Source organism: Ornithodoros turicata, chromosome 2 (assembly GCF_037126465.1).
Source record: "Ornithodoros turicata isolate Travis chromosome 2, ASM3712646v1, whole genome shotgun sequence".
In the NCBI taxonomy this organism is placed as follows: domain Eukaryota; kingdom Metazoa; phylum Arthropoda; class Arachnida; order Ixodida; family Argasidae; genus Ornithodoros; species Ornithodoros turicata.
Window position 1 is genome coordinate 23,313,061 of NC_088202.1, and position 15,096 is coordinate 23,328,156.

At 46.7% G+C, this 15,096-nt stretch overlaps 1 pseudogene; it reads left to right on the plus strand.

Annotated features, from left to right (window-relative positions):
- The first annotated feature begins 7,873 nt into the window (after positions 1 to 7,873).
- On the plus strand, positions 7,874 to 8,004 carry LOC135386475 (U4 spliceosomal RNA; annotated as a pseudogene).
- Positions 8,005 to 15,096: the final 7,092 nt, after the last annotated feature.

Below are 15,096 nucleotides of genomic sequence, written 5' to 3' on the forward strand. Positions count from 1 at the left end.
GCAAAATCAACACAAAGGTTATGGTATATCCGTAACGTTTGGGATGTCGGGAACATGTGTACGAAATATCTCATTACAAAACTGCGCAGGTTTTATTAAAACGAATTTATTACGAAGCGAGCGTTTCGTCTCTGTGAAGTGAAAGACAGTGAAAGCAACACAGTACTGACATCATCCGGCATGGGATAATGTAGGTTTCGAAGCAGACAACAATGCTGGGTGACGTCACGGTATCCTCATCCGGATGAACCGCCGTAGTATGGAGCTCTGTTTTCTGCTCTTCGCATTTCGGTTTGCATGTGTCATCATTTACGAATTAATTACTCGTGCAAAATGAATGCGAATGTTGTATTGAGGAGGTGGTTCGTGCTCGGTATGATGCTCACTTAATTTTTTTTCGAATCCTTGCGAATTCTTCCTTTAAGTCACTTCAACTGTAGTAAAGTTTGAAGTGGAAGTTTAGGGTCAACGAGCTCTGGACAAAATTTTCACCCGCCCTGAGTATTGGGCATTGCATGCCAACACGGTACGCTTTTATTCGTTGCCACCAGTGGAGGAGCTTATGGCTTAAGCAGTTAACCAGATGTGAAAGCTTCACTATTGGACGTACGAAGTCTGTTAAACTTTGTAATGTTTCCGGTTTTGTTGCAAGGTACACCCTTGTTTCTTTGGGCAAGCTAATTAGCTTGGCCAAGGAGTTTCATAATTCATGAGAAAGTTTCATTATTTTTTCGTTTGGGCCATTGTGGGCTGTCTCGGAGTTTTCTTCCGAGCAGCCGCCAGTTCCTTAGTATCAGGGAGTGAGTTTCTCCCCGATAGAGTACCGTAATTTCACGCGGTTTATGCGCGATTTTTTTTTTCTCGCGGACGCTCGGCGGCTTATTCACCGGTGCGGCTTATCTGATGACTATTTTTTCCTGGTATTTTCCCCTTTCCCCATACGCATGTTTTAACGAAAGGGCCGACAGTTTCTCTGTAACAGCACTGAACCCCTGTTACCCACTATTCGTGGGTAACAGGGACGGGTCCACATTCGAGTAGATTGATCTTCCTGATGCATTCCCCCAAGCAGCTTTAGCGAAAGTGGTGACAGTGATTCACGTCTTCTGGAAGACCACTGACCCATTGATATCCACGAAAACCGCCCAGCAAGGGCACAATCCGATCCCGGTAGAACTCTATAATTGACCTCCTTTGTTGTACACTATGCCGATCCCGGAGTATGGACCACAGGGTTTATGGCCTTCTCTATGGTTTCCTTTGTCGCACAAATCAGGCGCTTCGTATTGCCCGCGGCTTATCTGCGAGTGCGGCTTATCTGCCAGAAAATTTTCGAAACGTTCCTAAAAACGCGTCCTGCGGCTTGTCTGCGGTGCGGCTTATACGTGTGAAATTACGGTATTTTTTGGCTGTCTTTCGGACTGGGAGCTCGCGCTCGTGAATAAGCCTCGCGAGCTTGTATCGTCATCGCACTCCATCGCATTTCCGTGGGTGGCGATGACAGGGGTGACCTCGATTATGGTGATGGCACAGACGTGAGTAGAGTGGGAGTGGATCTTCCACTCCCTTGTTTTCCTCTGTGTTCAGTAATATGCTTGTTTGCGCTCCAGTATGTGTGTGTTTCGTGACCATTTGTGGCTTTCCTTTGACTGCCGCCGCGAAAGATTTCTCAAATAAATATGGTGCTACCTTTTTTCTTGCTTCCGGATAGCTGATGTTTTGAGTAACCTTGAGATGTAGAATCTCCTTCTCATATTTCCACTTTGGACAAGATATTGACACATTCAGCATGCGTCGTGAAAATGAGGGATGCTCACCGGAGCAATTGACGTAGCGGTCAACCCCCTTGCACTCCTTTGTGTCGTGACCTGCCTGACCACACTGTGCACAACAAGGAGGACCCCGGCATGCGTCAGCAGCGTGCCCGTATCGATTGCAACGAAGCAGCGCAAGGGAGTTGGAATGTACGGTCGCACATCTGCTGAAAGGTACCCTACTTTTACTTATCAGGGAACGTAGCTTTGTCAAAGGTTAGTACGATGTTCCCTGTCTGAATATATTTACCCTTCTTACGGATTTTAATTTTCCGAACGTCTATGACATCCTGATAGTCCAAATTTTCAAGGATTTCTTCGGCAGGTACGTCAGTCAGCTCCGAAACTGAGATGACGCCCATGCAAATGTTGAGTGTTTCGTGCTTAGAAGCTGGAATCTTTTTTCCCATCATCTCATGTGCATTTAGGATGTGCTCACAGTCTTTTTCATTTGTACATTTTAGGAGCAGGTCGCCAGATCGTATGCGACTGATTTCGTATGCGTCTGATGATCGGATGCGACTGACCGTGGTCGCTACGCGACAACGATCTCACATGAAAAACAAAATTTTCCCATTCAGGTCTGATCAAACGAGTATACCAAAAAGTCACCCGTACTTCATACTCATACCTACGGGAGGGTCCCGGAGTTTTGACAACCGATGAATTGACTGCGATGAATGCTCATTAGAACGACGATAGTTTTATCTTGCCACTTCTTATACACAAAGGATAAGTGACTACCCTGATCAACCGGCCCTCTCGTGTGTTAAGGACACGCGCTTTAAACAACACTTCATTAATAGACCTACGGTGGTCCAGCCACTTAGCATGTGCCTTTTGCAAGATGTTCAACACTATGGGTTTACACATTATAGCTCTTTTGTGTTGGAAACTTGAGCAAGAGTTCCTCCACGGCAGCCGCCTCCACAGTGTAACATTTCACTATCAAAATTTAAAAAGCAAGATACTCCACATGCTGTGCTCCAACAGCAATATGCAGTCATGAAACAAGGTTTTGGAGACCACATAGCTTTTTACACGGACGGCACTCAAACACAAACCGGTGTCTCGTGTGCGATGGTAAGTGACACATCTACGAAGTCCCACTACTTGACAAACAGCTTTTCAATCTTCAGTGCAGAAGTAAGAGTGTGATTTTAGCCTTAAATCCCATCATATAACATCACATCAAATGATCAGTTTCGACACCCTCAGCTGTTTGCAACTCGTATGTAGCCTCAGCACGCAAAAAAAGAAAAAAATAGAAAGAAAATAAAACCTTCTCCAGCTTGCAAAAACGCCTGGCTTTCAGAGCTACCAAGAAAAGTATTTCCATAATGTTCTGCTGGGCGCCGAGTCACGTTGGCATACCCGGCAACGAGCTCGCGTATTCTGCAGCAGCGGCTTCTCTTTCTAATGACAGAACACCTTTCGAGGTTCCTTATCAGGACCTTCGATCGGTCCTGAAGAAGAAAAAAAACAATGAAGCATGGCAGCGAGACTGGGATTCTCTGGAAATGAACGAACTAGATTTTATTAAGGGTATCATAGGCAGATCTAGCTTCCGTTTCAAAAACCGGTCGTTTGAAGTCATTTTGAGCCGACTCAGGATGGGACGTAAACACCTTACGCATGGTTTTCTGCTACGCAGGGAGGATGCACCCCAGTGTTTGCGCTGTGCAGCGCAACTCTCTGTGCTGTACATCCTAATCACCTGTCCAGCACACGAACATCATCGTCGTCGTAATTTTCGTGAATTTTATCGAGATTACATTCCGCTACATCCAGCCATTTTGCTGGGGGATGAACCTCTTTTAGCTCCTTCGAGAACTTTTAGCTTTCTTAGGCATATTGGGCTTTTAAAGGAGTACAGGGGGCCATCCAAAAAAATTTCAGATTAAGACATCTGATGAAAGTGTGTGTGTCATTATACAGAGTAGCGCGAAAGGTTTTGATGTGTGCAATTTGTTTCCCAGAAAAAAACTCACATAAACATAGCTCCGCGCCTTCACCCTTAACTCGCCACTCCAGCTATAACGAGGATGAGGAGGTATGATGGCACGTCACCGATGACGGCATAAGGAGACTCGTTCTGGTTTGCCGGTCAGTGGGGGTCAGCGCCTTGTCCCTTTGCCGCCGTAAACCTGTTTTGCCAGTTTTCCCGGAGAACTGGGGATAGAAGGAGCGGCCGAAGCATTACCGAGCAAAGAGAAAGGCTTTATCAGAACCCCGAACAGCCGAGTAGCAGACGACAGCGGAGTAGCAGACAACATTTCTCTAGGCCAATCAGCGAGCGTTCTCCTTATAGCGTCACCGCGAGGTTCCAGGCAGATCACAGGCTGGTACTGCTCTTCACCACCGTTGCGCACGGTCGCTTTTTGCGGCGTATTTTAAATTCAGTTTCTGCGATAATTATGACTCTGTGGTGTAAATTACTTCGTATGGTGTGTCTTACTGGCCTACTTAACAGTTTTATAGGAAGAAAACTGGGTGTTAAAAACGACTTCTGTGCTACTTTAAATACACTATGATTGTGTGCTTCTTAATTTCTACGGTCATGTTTTATGCTACCTTTTACATGCTTTATGTTTGACCTAATCGGTTTGTTTTGACCCTGTTACGTTCGTTACCACAGTTTTGGCGCTTTATGGCCTTTGGTGCTTTTGCGCCAATAAACCTCAACCATCATCATCATCATCATAATTTATGTTCAAATGTTGCTCCTTGAACATGATCTGTATTGCTCATACAGGTTGACAACTTTCATGTCAGTGTTATATTACTAAATTGTTTTTTCAGGTTACACGCATGGGAAGTTTCCAGCGATATCTGATGCTGTAGTCTGTCTCCCCTTTTATCGAGGGAATTGAAATAAGCAAAATAAAATCTAATCTATTGACAGCTGACTTCCCTTAACATACGGCATGCTAGTCATATGTTTCGCAGTATGCATTCCCAGATAATAGAAAGAAGAACCGATGCTAACGGTTGTCCTTAATTTCGGCGAGCTTGTTTACAGAGATCACAATCACTATCGTAGTGTTTTGGTCGCCGATGAATGCACCCCAATAAAAACTATTTTGTTACGCAGTATTACAGCGAAGTCGTAGTACAGCGCAGTACTGTCGTACTGACAGTGACATAGGCAGATGGAGCCATGACCAGGAGTTATGGCGAGACATAACTTGGAGGCACAGCAGCTCCCGTCCATGCTGTTCGTGAGAGCCTGGCCGAAGCGTGCTATACAGGTGGGCATCATATTTTTGCTACCATGAGGCACGTTTATTAACTGGTGCCGAAGTGACCACACAGGATAGCTTCCTGGGAAGGGCAGTACATGCTGTTTTTCAATACATGACCATCTGTCCACATGGGAGTGATATACAAACGTGCTCTGCCAAAAATACATGATTTGTTCAAACCGGCATATACTTCACAGTATCCCTAGCGGTGACGGATCCGAGGGGGGGGGGAGCGGTTGAGCGATCGCCCCATAACGCTAGGTTCCACATCACATTAGTTTTGCTCCTCACCCGTCCCTGATTACGCGCGTCGACAATGAAACCCTCCCTCCACCCCCACCCAAAGTGGTGGTCTGTACTCTTGACTGATCCCTAGCCCTGTGCGAAGAATCTTTGTGTAATCCAGAAGCGGCGTCGATTAAAGGAGTTGGGACGCTCATGGATGCGGGTAATTACATCATGGATGCACGGTGCTGCATGACAGAATACTGCGGAAAAATAATTACTGTCCTGCGTGTCACACTTCGCGAGATACGAGCCATCGAACACACTCCCGGTCATAGCGCAGACGTCATAGAGCACAGAGTTGCGTCAATTCCCATTGGCACAAGGAGGCACGTGACTTCTTGTTCGCTACGTCACCGGCGGTGGCGAGGGTGTCCGTTTTCTCGGCTTCTATTATCCTCTTCGCTGTGAAACTTTTAATGAAGGTTTACATCGTATAGCAAAGAACCGTCTTTTAGGTTTATCTGGGATAACGTGGGATGGACCTGTCGCAAACCCTTTCCGCACAGAGCCACACCTCTCGAAGTGTCGCAGCACCTTTAACTTCGGTACGCATTTGTAAGTCCACACCACACGTAATTTGTGAAATGTGCAACCGTGTTAGCGCCGCGAAGCAACTGTTGCTATGAGCGGCGTACAAAGGTGGACAGATGGAGAGAGGACAGCAGGAAGGAGAGGGGGACAGGGGGGTTAGTATGCGTTCTGTCCCGACTTCTGGGGGAATTGTGCCGACATTGGTCTGGAAAAGCCTTCGGAAAACCCAGAGAAAACTTCAGACAGCACAGCCGGTGACAGGATTCGAATCCGCACCACCTCCCATTCGCGGCGTGGAAATGTGCAAAAATAGCGATTAGAAGACACACTATTGCACTGTGGGCTGATATCTGTAGCATATAAATCTCTGCCCTGAGTGTAATTTTATTATAGCATGTAGAATATGTGTGTGTGTGCGTGTTTTTATGTGCGTACATGCTTTTCATCTTTCCAGGATGCACAGATGGACGATTCCCTTTCACATCAGATGATCAGTTTGAATGCTCGGTCTCTCTTCACAGCTGTCAAGGAAATTCAACTAGCACAAATAAAACTTTCGTTTCTCATATATTCCTCTTTGATGTTCCAGTCCTACATGCTAAACATTTGTGGTGCTAGAAGCATATATTGCGCCTCCATAGGAATTCTATAGAAGAACGATAGAAATTCACTCGTTAGAAGCTCATAGGCGTTTCAATAGAATTACGGCGGCCAATATTCCGTAAAAAACCAGTTGGGGCACATTAGGATCTCATTAGACTTTGTACTGACACTCTATGGAAAATTTAATGTATCTGTTGTGTCAATACTATAGAGTTTGTTTAGAAAATATTCTTTTAAATATTTTTGTATATTTTTTGCTGCTTCTCAGGGAGTTCGGAGGGAGTTCGGAGGGATTTCAGAAAGCGAATTCCGGCATATTCTCAACATCTGGCGTCTGCTCTTGTCGTGTATTCTGTCCAGAAACAGTCGAACTACGCCACTACTGCGCCTGGGACTCTCGATACCGTGGCAGTGGTACAGGAGGGATAAAATGACACGATAATTTCGAAATCGACTAGGACTAGTGAGCAAAATTAATCCCCAGACCGAGTGCTGCGGGTTCCTCATGATCAGCGTGCGAGGGTGGTCTTTGATGTGCACAACCGCAAAGGCCGCTTTCGCTCCTTCTAGGGCTCCGTAAGACACTGAGTGGGGTCCACGTCTCTCCATGACGCAAGAGAACCCGATAGAGGTACGTGGGAGGCGGAACAGACGATTTTTCAGCGGGAAATGTGAGGCTTACTGCGCGCTCTGTCATGTCCGCGTTTTCCACTGCTGCTTTACTCTTTCAATGTGTTAGCACACGTGCGTGGAATGGTACGGTGCGGGGGAAGGTGCGGTGTCTGGGGGCGAAACGTTTTGTGTACACGAACGGCGCTCCACGGCGCATAAAGGCGTCGCTGAAGCAAGGTCTAGGCTCTCGAAAACAGTGCGTCTTGGAGCTGCCGGTGTAGGCGCGGTGTACGGTTGCCAATTTAAGACGGAGCGGAACCTTCGCTCTACTTTTAGGGGATCTAGTACGGGCGCCACTATTAGCGCCGCTACACACAACATCTCCTGTCTGCGACACTTACTTCTGGAGATATTGAACAGGGCTATTTGCCTAAATTGAAGTATGTAGAAATATCTCGAATTGTACGGATATCAAGGAAAGTGCTTCAGTACTTCTCGCGCTATCAATATTTTCTTTTTCTTTGATGTTTAACGTCCAGTCTGTTAAAGGGCATTACGCTGCAGTCGAAATTGCTGGTATTAAAACGGAAAATAAATATTTTCATTAAAATAAACAGTTTTGTTGGGTAAACGGCACTATCAACATTTGCTTGTTCGAATTTTAGAAGGACAACGCATATTACGAATAAATATACGCGTTATTAACTGCTTAGCATTATAGAAACCGTCGCAACAGGATCTAATGGCGTGATGGCGTCAGACAAGGAGAAATTCGTTGTCAGCTTTGCGAAGTGGCGGTGTCGTAGCCTGTAAAGGCACGACTATTGCTAGGTGAAAACTTTTCCCAATACCCCGCCAGGACGACGTGAAACACCGTCCGCCATGGCAATTCTTGTGGTCTGTTTTTGAAGCGTGATGTGGGCAAGCTAACGCCTGTCCCATCCTACAGTTGGCGATAAGTAGACATTGAAATCGGTACGTATCTCGACCCAGTCAGATGATGATTAATCATTAAAATGCAGTACCGGTCAAATGTACCTACAGTTTGCACACTATCCGGGATCTGTACTGTGAGGTCTCTTGTATCTGCAGTGGACGTTCTGTTGAAGTCGAATTTCCGCTTACTTATAAATCAAGTCACACGGGCTAATTTAGTGTCATTTTCGTGAAGTGCACTCTTCCCGAACGAATATCACTTTCACTACACGCATGCTAGAGGGCTTAAACAGGCGCTAAATGCAAAAACAAGTTGACTTCAAATCACGTTCCACGCTATGTTAATTTCGTACTTGTTATCATAATTCAAAACTTTGATTTCGTTACGGAGCTACAATCGAAATTATACTGGGCTCTTTCTTGCTTCGGCGCTAAGCACTGAACCTCGTTCCAGCTCGCGCATCGGTGTTTTTGGCCCATGTTGCCTGTGCCACACCATGCAGCAGTCCCCGTGAAAAACATAGTGCGCGTTGCGAACAGGACTGGCGTCGCATCCGAAGGACGTGAAAATAAATGTTGTCATTGGAACATTCGCGAAAACTGTTGTGGGCTACAATTCAGTGAATCGGTATTGAAAAATGGGCAGCGTGCCGCGCATATACGGAACACTATGGTCGGACCTGTTCCAAATCCACACGGCCACAATAGGTATGTGCACGCTTCTCCTGCTGTCTCATTGGATGCTGCCAATCTTTGCCTCCCGGGGATCCCATTCGCTGACGCCAAAGACGGTTCTGTTTTCATCGTGTTTTTCTTCCAAATGGTAGCGCTGTGTTAACTAATTTTGCTTGCATTATACTAATTGAAACACGAACTTTCATTTGAGAGCAAGTTGTTTTTGCATTTTAGTGTCCCTTTAAGTAATGGTATCTTCGACTGACAGCAACAAATCGCTGTAGAGCGCTCTGGTGCACGAGCTCTATCTTCGACTGGTCACAACGGAGCGTGGTTGTTTCTTTCTTCCATCTTCTTTCATGCATTGGCACCGCCAGTCGAAGTTACTAAACTGCGATCGCAATGACGATAGTTCTGAATGAACGGCAACAAAATTTTTATGCGTGCGCCACTATTCCGTCGTTAGAATATTTTACTTTGATATGGGAGACTTCACGCAAATCTTCTTCAACATTAAACAAATTGGCCTAAAACATGTGACTGTGACGAGCATTCACAAGTCAGGATGGATAAAACCAGATCCGAAATCTGACCGCAACACATATGGCCGCGACCAGATCGCCAGACTGGAAGTTTTCACAGCCTGTTAACGAGAGTAATTACATGTTTTTTCGGAACAATGTTACACTGTACTTAAATAAAAAAAATAAGTCGCCCTCGGTGTCTCAGTCAGTACCGTGAGCGCACGCTGATCCCAAGATCGCGCGTTCCAACCCGGCCGAGGACGGTGGCACCTTGGTGGAAGGATACAAGTTGCTTTGACATGCCGTCTTCCGTGAGGGACGTTAAATGTGGTGTGCCGTGTACCGAGATTTCGGCGCACGTTTAAAACCCTCAGGTGGGTAAAATTAATCCACAGATCCGACCACTGTGGCGTCGTTCATGATCGCAGTTGTCTCGCGACGTAAATCCCCGAATGATTATTATTATTAGTACTTAAATCAAATAAGCACGCTGTTGAAAATGCTTCTTTCAAAATACTGTGGCTACCAGGGCCTTTTGCTTTTCCTCAATATCTTTACCTGTACATTAAAAGGACTATCGCATCCGGGAACGTATGTATGAAACCGATATGGTGATGTTCGTCGACGTTTCATAGTTAGCATGGCCAAGTTTCTCTTCCAGCCTACATACTACAGCCTACATTATGAATTAACGAGTTTTAAAGATTTGCATTCCCTATACAGCTTACACCATGACGACGTAAGTCAGACACACGAATGGGAGCGGAGCGTAGGCGATTGTCTCCGAGGTCGTTTGCTTGACGTTCGCATCGCCATATATTAAGTGAAAAGTCCTCGGTAAATACAGCCGACTTTCGCTTACCAGCGTGAGTTCTGACGTGACCATGTTGCGTGGAACACGATGTTACGCTCCTGGCTGTAGCAACACGTCCGACGCTAACCAAAAACAACATTCTGCAACTCGATCACAGAGCAGACGCTGTCTCCGAGTATTTCGGCTCTTCAAACCCGCCTGCCGATCGGTCGCCAAGGCTACCAAGGTCCGTCCAGCCGGTCCCTGATTGGTGTAGCCTGTGTCAAAGAGCGCTCACTTATTGGCCTTGTCCGGGTGAGTTTCCAGAGATCAAATCCCGGACAGAGAGTCGAATTTTCTGCGTTACTATCTGTGATGGACGCCGAGTAAAACGCCAGTATAGGTTTGGAATCGACCAGGGCGGATGCGATAGTCCGTTTAAAGGGAGACTTCGCAACCAAAGGAATTTCAAGCCTGGGGTGCTCCCACAATCATTCACATGAACTGAACACTGTTGTGAAATATCTCACTTGAAAAACGAAGGTGGAATCATAAAAATGACTTTTGAAATTTGAAAAAAGTCTGGCTCCCACCGAGCGTCGATGGAAGTACTTCTTCTTTCTTTTTCTGTGCGGCCAACGTCACCGTGCATTAGTCATATCATTCCCGCCCTCTTTCCTGACTCTCAGAAAAACCAAGTGAGCTGCAATTAGAAAACGAGCTTTGCAAGTGGGTACCTTCCTACCGAACACACAAGGCTGCGACGGATGGTCAGTCGAAGCAAGAAAGCGCTACAACACGCCAAAGACACAAGCACAACAACAACTTCATTTTGAGATGGAGAGTGGGGAGGTTCATCGCCAGAGGCGATACTCTACCCCATTGCTGGTGGGGATGTGGGGAAGAAAATAACGAGCCCCTTCACAATAACCATCGAAGTCCGGTGGTGTCCAGAAATTTCAAAAGAGCTTTGAGCGCAGATCGTTGCTGGGCTGGATTGGGCCAGGGACCAAGCAATTTCGATAGGGAGAAGGAGCGAGAGTCCAGCTGACTAAGAGACTCGGAGAGTGCGGTTCGAGAAGGTTGGTAGTGGGAGCAATGAAGAAGAATGTGCTCCAGATCCTCAAGAGCACCACAGTGGCAGCAGGTGGGAGAGTCAACGTGTCTCAAGCGGTAACGCCACTGAGCTGTAACGGCCACATCGAGTCGCATTCGGCGGATTAATGCAGCACCTTGACGAGGGGTGTTTCGTGGCATGCGGAAAGCGAGCGTTGGATCTACTCTGCTGAACATAGATGGAGGGAGAATGTCGGTTGTCAATTCGTGGGAAGCTAGGGATGTCACGAGTGGTCGCAGAATGGAACGGCGGTCTCCTCTCAGCATCACAATACTGGTCCGTTTCCGATACGAGAGTGCTGCTTCTGCGGCGCTGTCGGCCTGCTCGTTCCCCACGACACCACAATGGGCTGGAACCAACTGGAGAACTAGCCTGTGGCCTGCTGCGTAGACAGTGTGGTGAGCCATTAACACGTCTGTAACTACGGGTCCGGATGGGCCTCGTATGCCGGAATTTTCAATAGCTTGCAGTGCCGATTTGGAGTCTGTGAAGACTGCCCATTCCCGCGGGGTAAAATGAGCGATGTGTTGTAGAAAGAAAAGGATGGCATAGAGTTCCGCAGCTGTGGAGGAGGTTGGATGTGAAAGGCGTCGTGGTGGTGGTGGTGATAGGGCTTGCCGTTGTCGGCCTCACGTATGTGGGCAACGTCACGACTCACGCCCTGGGGGAATGTGCGTCCTGGGCCGCCTTCTAAGGGAACTGTGCCGACATATGTCTGAAAGCGTCTGAGGAAAACCCAGGAAAAACCCCAGACAGCACAGCCGGCACCGGGATTCGAACCCGGGTACCTCCCAGTCTCGACATGACATGGCCAGCACGCTAACCACTGAGCCACGGGAGCTGGTGAAAGGCGTCGTCCTTGCACTACGCCTTCGGAAGGTATGACGAATGCCGAGGCGGGCTGTACGCCGAAATAAATCTTTTAAAATAAAACATTAAAAATCCACGCTCAAAATTGCACCCTTCAAAATCTATTTTCTGAAATAAACCGCTTAAAAATACACGCCCTCAAAATAAACGCTGTTAAAATAAATCATGGTTAGGCTTAGCAAGGTATTGTTATGTATATGATAGTTTCTTTGGCGACACGATGTTGTTTTCGGCGGAACATGCTATTATGATGTTTCTTACTCATGTTAGTTCTGTTATCAAGTACATTTCTTCAAATAACAACTTTGCATTTCTAAATATCCGGTGTAAAAATGATGAGGACGATGGACGATGCGCGTATGAATACAGGACACACTCTCTTGACACTTGAACCAGTTGAGAGCGGGGCTGTGAACAAGGATAACGGGCTTGGGGGGGGGGGGGGGGTGGCTATGGCGGTGTTGTGGATTGCGCGGCGACGGTCATTCGCATTGGATGTTATTATGCCAGAGAGAGAGAGAGAGAAAGGTAAAGCCCGTCAGGATACACGACCAATAAAATTCGTCAGCCGCCCAATCAGAAAACATTCCCCCCCCCCCACTAAGTTGGGAACAGTGGCCACGGGTCACATGCAGAGAGAAAACATACTTTCGGTGTAGAGAAGTCCTGGTTCACGGTTCTTGCCCCGGGCCCCGGCTAACCCCAAGCGCGATGAGCGCACTATTCTCCGCGGCGGACGTAGAGCCGTCGGCTATCCACCAATCAGGGACGGTGGATTTTAAAAGATTTATTTCGAGGCGTTTGTTCTTCAAAGTTTATTTTTCGCAGTTTATTTCGACAGCATTGATTTTCTCATGATTTATATTGAAGAGTTTATTTTGAAAGTTTGAATTTTAAGAGATTTATTTTTGAACGTTTTATTTTTACATGGTTTATTTCGGCGTCATCCCCTGAGGCGAACTTGTTGTTTCGGGATGCGCCATCTGTATATGCTGCCGTAAACGTAGAAAACTTCTCGTCTATCAGAGCATGAAAATGGGCTCGGAGGACTTGAGGGGGGACCTGATCTCCTCTTTCCAGAAGGTTTGGAAGGCTTACGAAAGTCGGCGGTACCGGCAGGGACCAGGGGGCTTCCGGCGGTATAATGTCCTTAGCTATGAAGCCAGTGAGAGTCTTGCGTGTCCTCTGCGCTACTCGATAGAAGTCCCTTTCAGGGCGGTATCGAATTTTCTTGAGGAGCGGGTTACGGGGAATGTGAGCACGCAAACGTAGGAAGTGCCGAGCCGTTTCACGTTCACGTAGAACCTCAACGGGGAGTTCACCAGCTTCAGCCAGTACTTGCCGGGTTTCAGCCATTCTTGGAACTGCGAGGCAGCGACGAAGGCTTCGAGCAAACATATACCGAAGGGTATTTAATGATGTTGTTTATATCCTGTGCAGAATAGGAAGTCTGTAAAGCACAGTCGCCCTCACCAACGCCGCGTGAACTGCGAACACGGAACGCTGATCACAGCCCCATCCTGAGCCAGAAAGATGTTGAATTGCGGGGAGCCATCGCTGCGCTTTAGTTTCAAGGTGTTTAATGTGGCGAGCCCAGCGCAAGTCCGAGTCGATTACCACGCCAAGGAAGCGGTGGAAGCGTACTAGCTCAAGCTTCTTGGCACCAACCCAAAGAAAGAGAGAAGAAAAAAGTAAAGAAGAGCTACGAATGGCATTCCCTACCTGTATTCTTTGGTCAAACTTTTCATTTTGATCCGCAGTTGCTTAACTACAAAAGTTTTACCGTGGCAACCCGCATCGGTCGGTAGATCGGCGCGATTCTTTTCTTGTTTCTCAAAGCTCCGAGGTTGTCCTGCCATAGGCTTAGCAGATGTCTGGTCATGGTATCAGTCCAGACAAAACGCTTCCGTTTTGTTTGCTCAATCGCAAAGTCGGCCGACGACGCAGCGTTGGAGGCGTCCATATTGTTTGTCAGTTCAGTCGGCTCGCTCAACTGACGGTGAGGAGCTCAGATGAAAGTAGGATACAGTTGACGTGTCAATTGCGGTTCGCGCTGCAGCCTAGCACTCTCGACGCAGTTGAGCTCAACCGTGGCTGAGAGCGCTAGTGTTGCTAGGGTATTACAATGGTGGGGGCCCTGGGGCATGTGCACCTTAGCCCTCTCTTCCGGCACTGGTAATGCCAGCTAGCAACGGAAATGCGAACTCTTTCTCTTGAATACTGCGCGTTAAAGCTCAATGGAGCTTTTTTGCCTCATGCCTCTTCCACGTTTGCAGAGAGGAATAAACATACATATCGAAAAGAGAGTGCAGTTTGCAACTGAAAAACATACTTTAACCTTAAATTACGCCTCCGTTCTAAATATTTTACGACCTCTATAGCTCCACAGAACAAGTACTGATGAGCTTCATTATTTTACAGGCATCCTATAGGGGGACAGTGGGCTCTATAATAGAGTACAGCACAAGGTACAATGCTCAAGTTTCACTATCTATGTAGGCCCTGCATACCCTCTGCGTTCTCTCTTGATGAGACCATATTTCTTACTCACCAGCAGCAATAATTCAACACAACTATGAATGCAGTGCGGCAGGCTGTTTAATGGGATATTGGGAAAACCATTAACATGTTTGCATTCGTCGACTTAAAAAATAATAGAAAAAATCCTGCTGCACAATGTTTCACAAATGTACAGAGTCGAGACAATCTTAGCAAACTGACACAGAATTCTTGTACGGCAGCCAGGTCAGCATGTTTTTTGGATTGCAGCCATCTACATTGGAGCAATACCTCAAATTATCCTTATACACATTTTCGTCATAGTAATGATGCAGTGTAATTAATGAACCAAAATGTGATGCAATAAAAAAATCAGTTTTGTGCAAGTAATGAGGGGACAGGGGGACCATGTTTGTCAAATGTATGCAAATGAAAAAGGATAAAGATATCTAATATGGACATGAACACTGCATGCATTTCTTGATTATGTATTTCTTTGGCCGGCACGCAGTTCTTGTCCCGTCGTTGATAACAAGCTTCTGTTCTCTATGTGTTCCTTTGTCACACCTCTACATGTGAAATTACCACA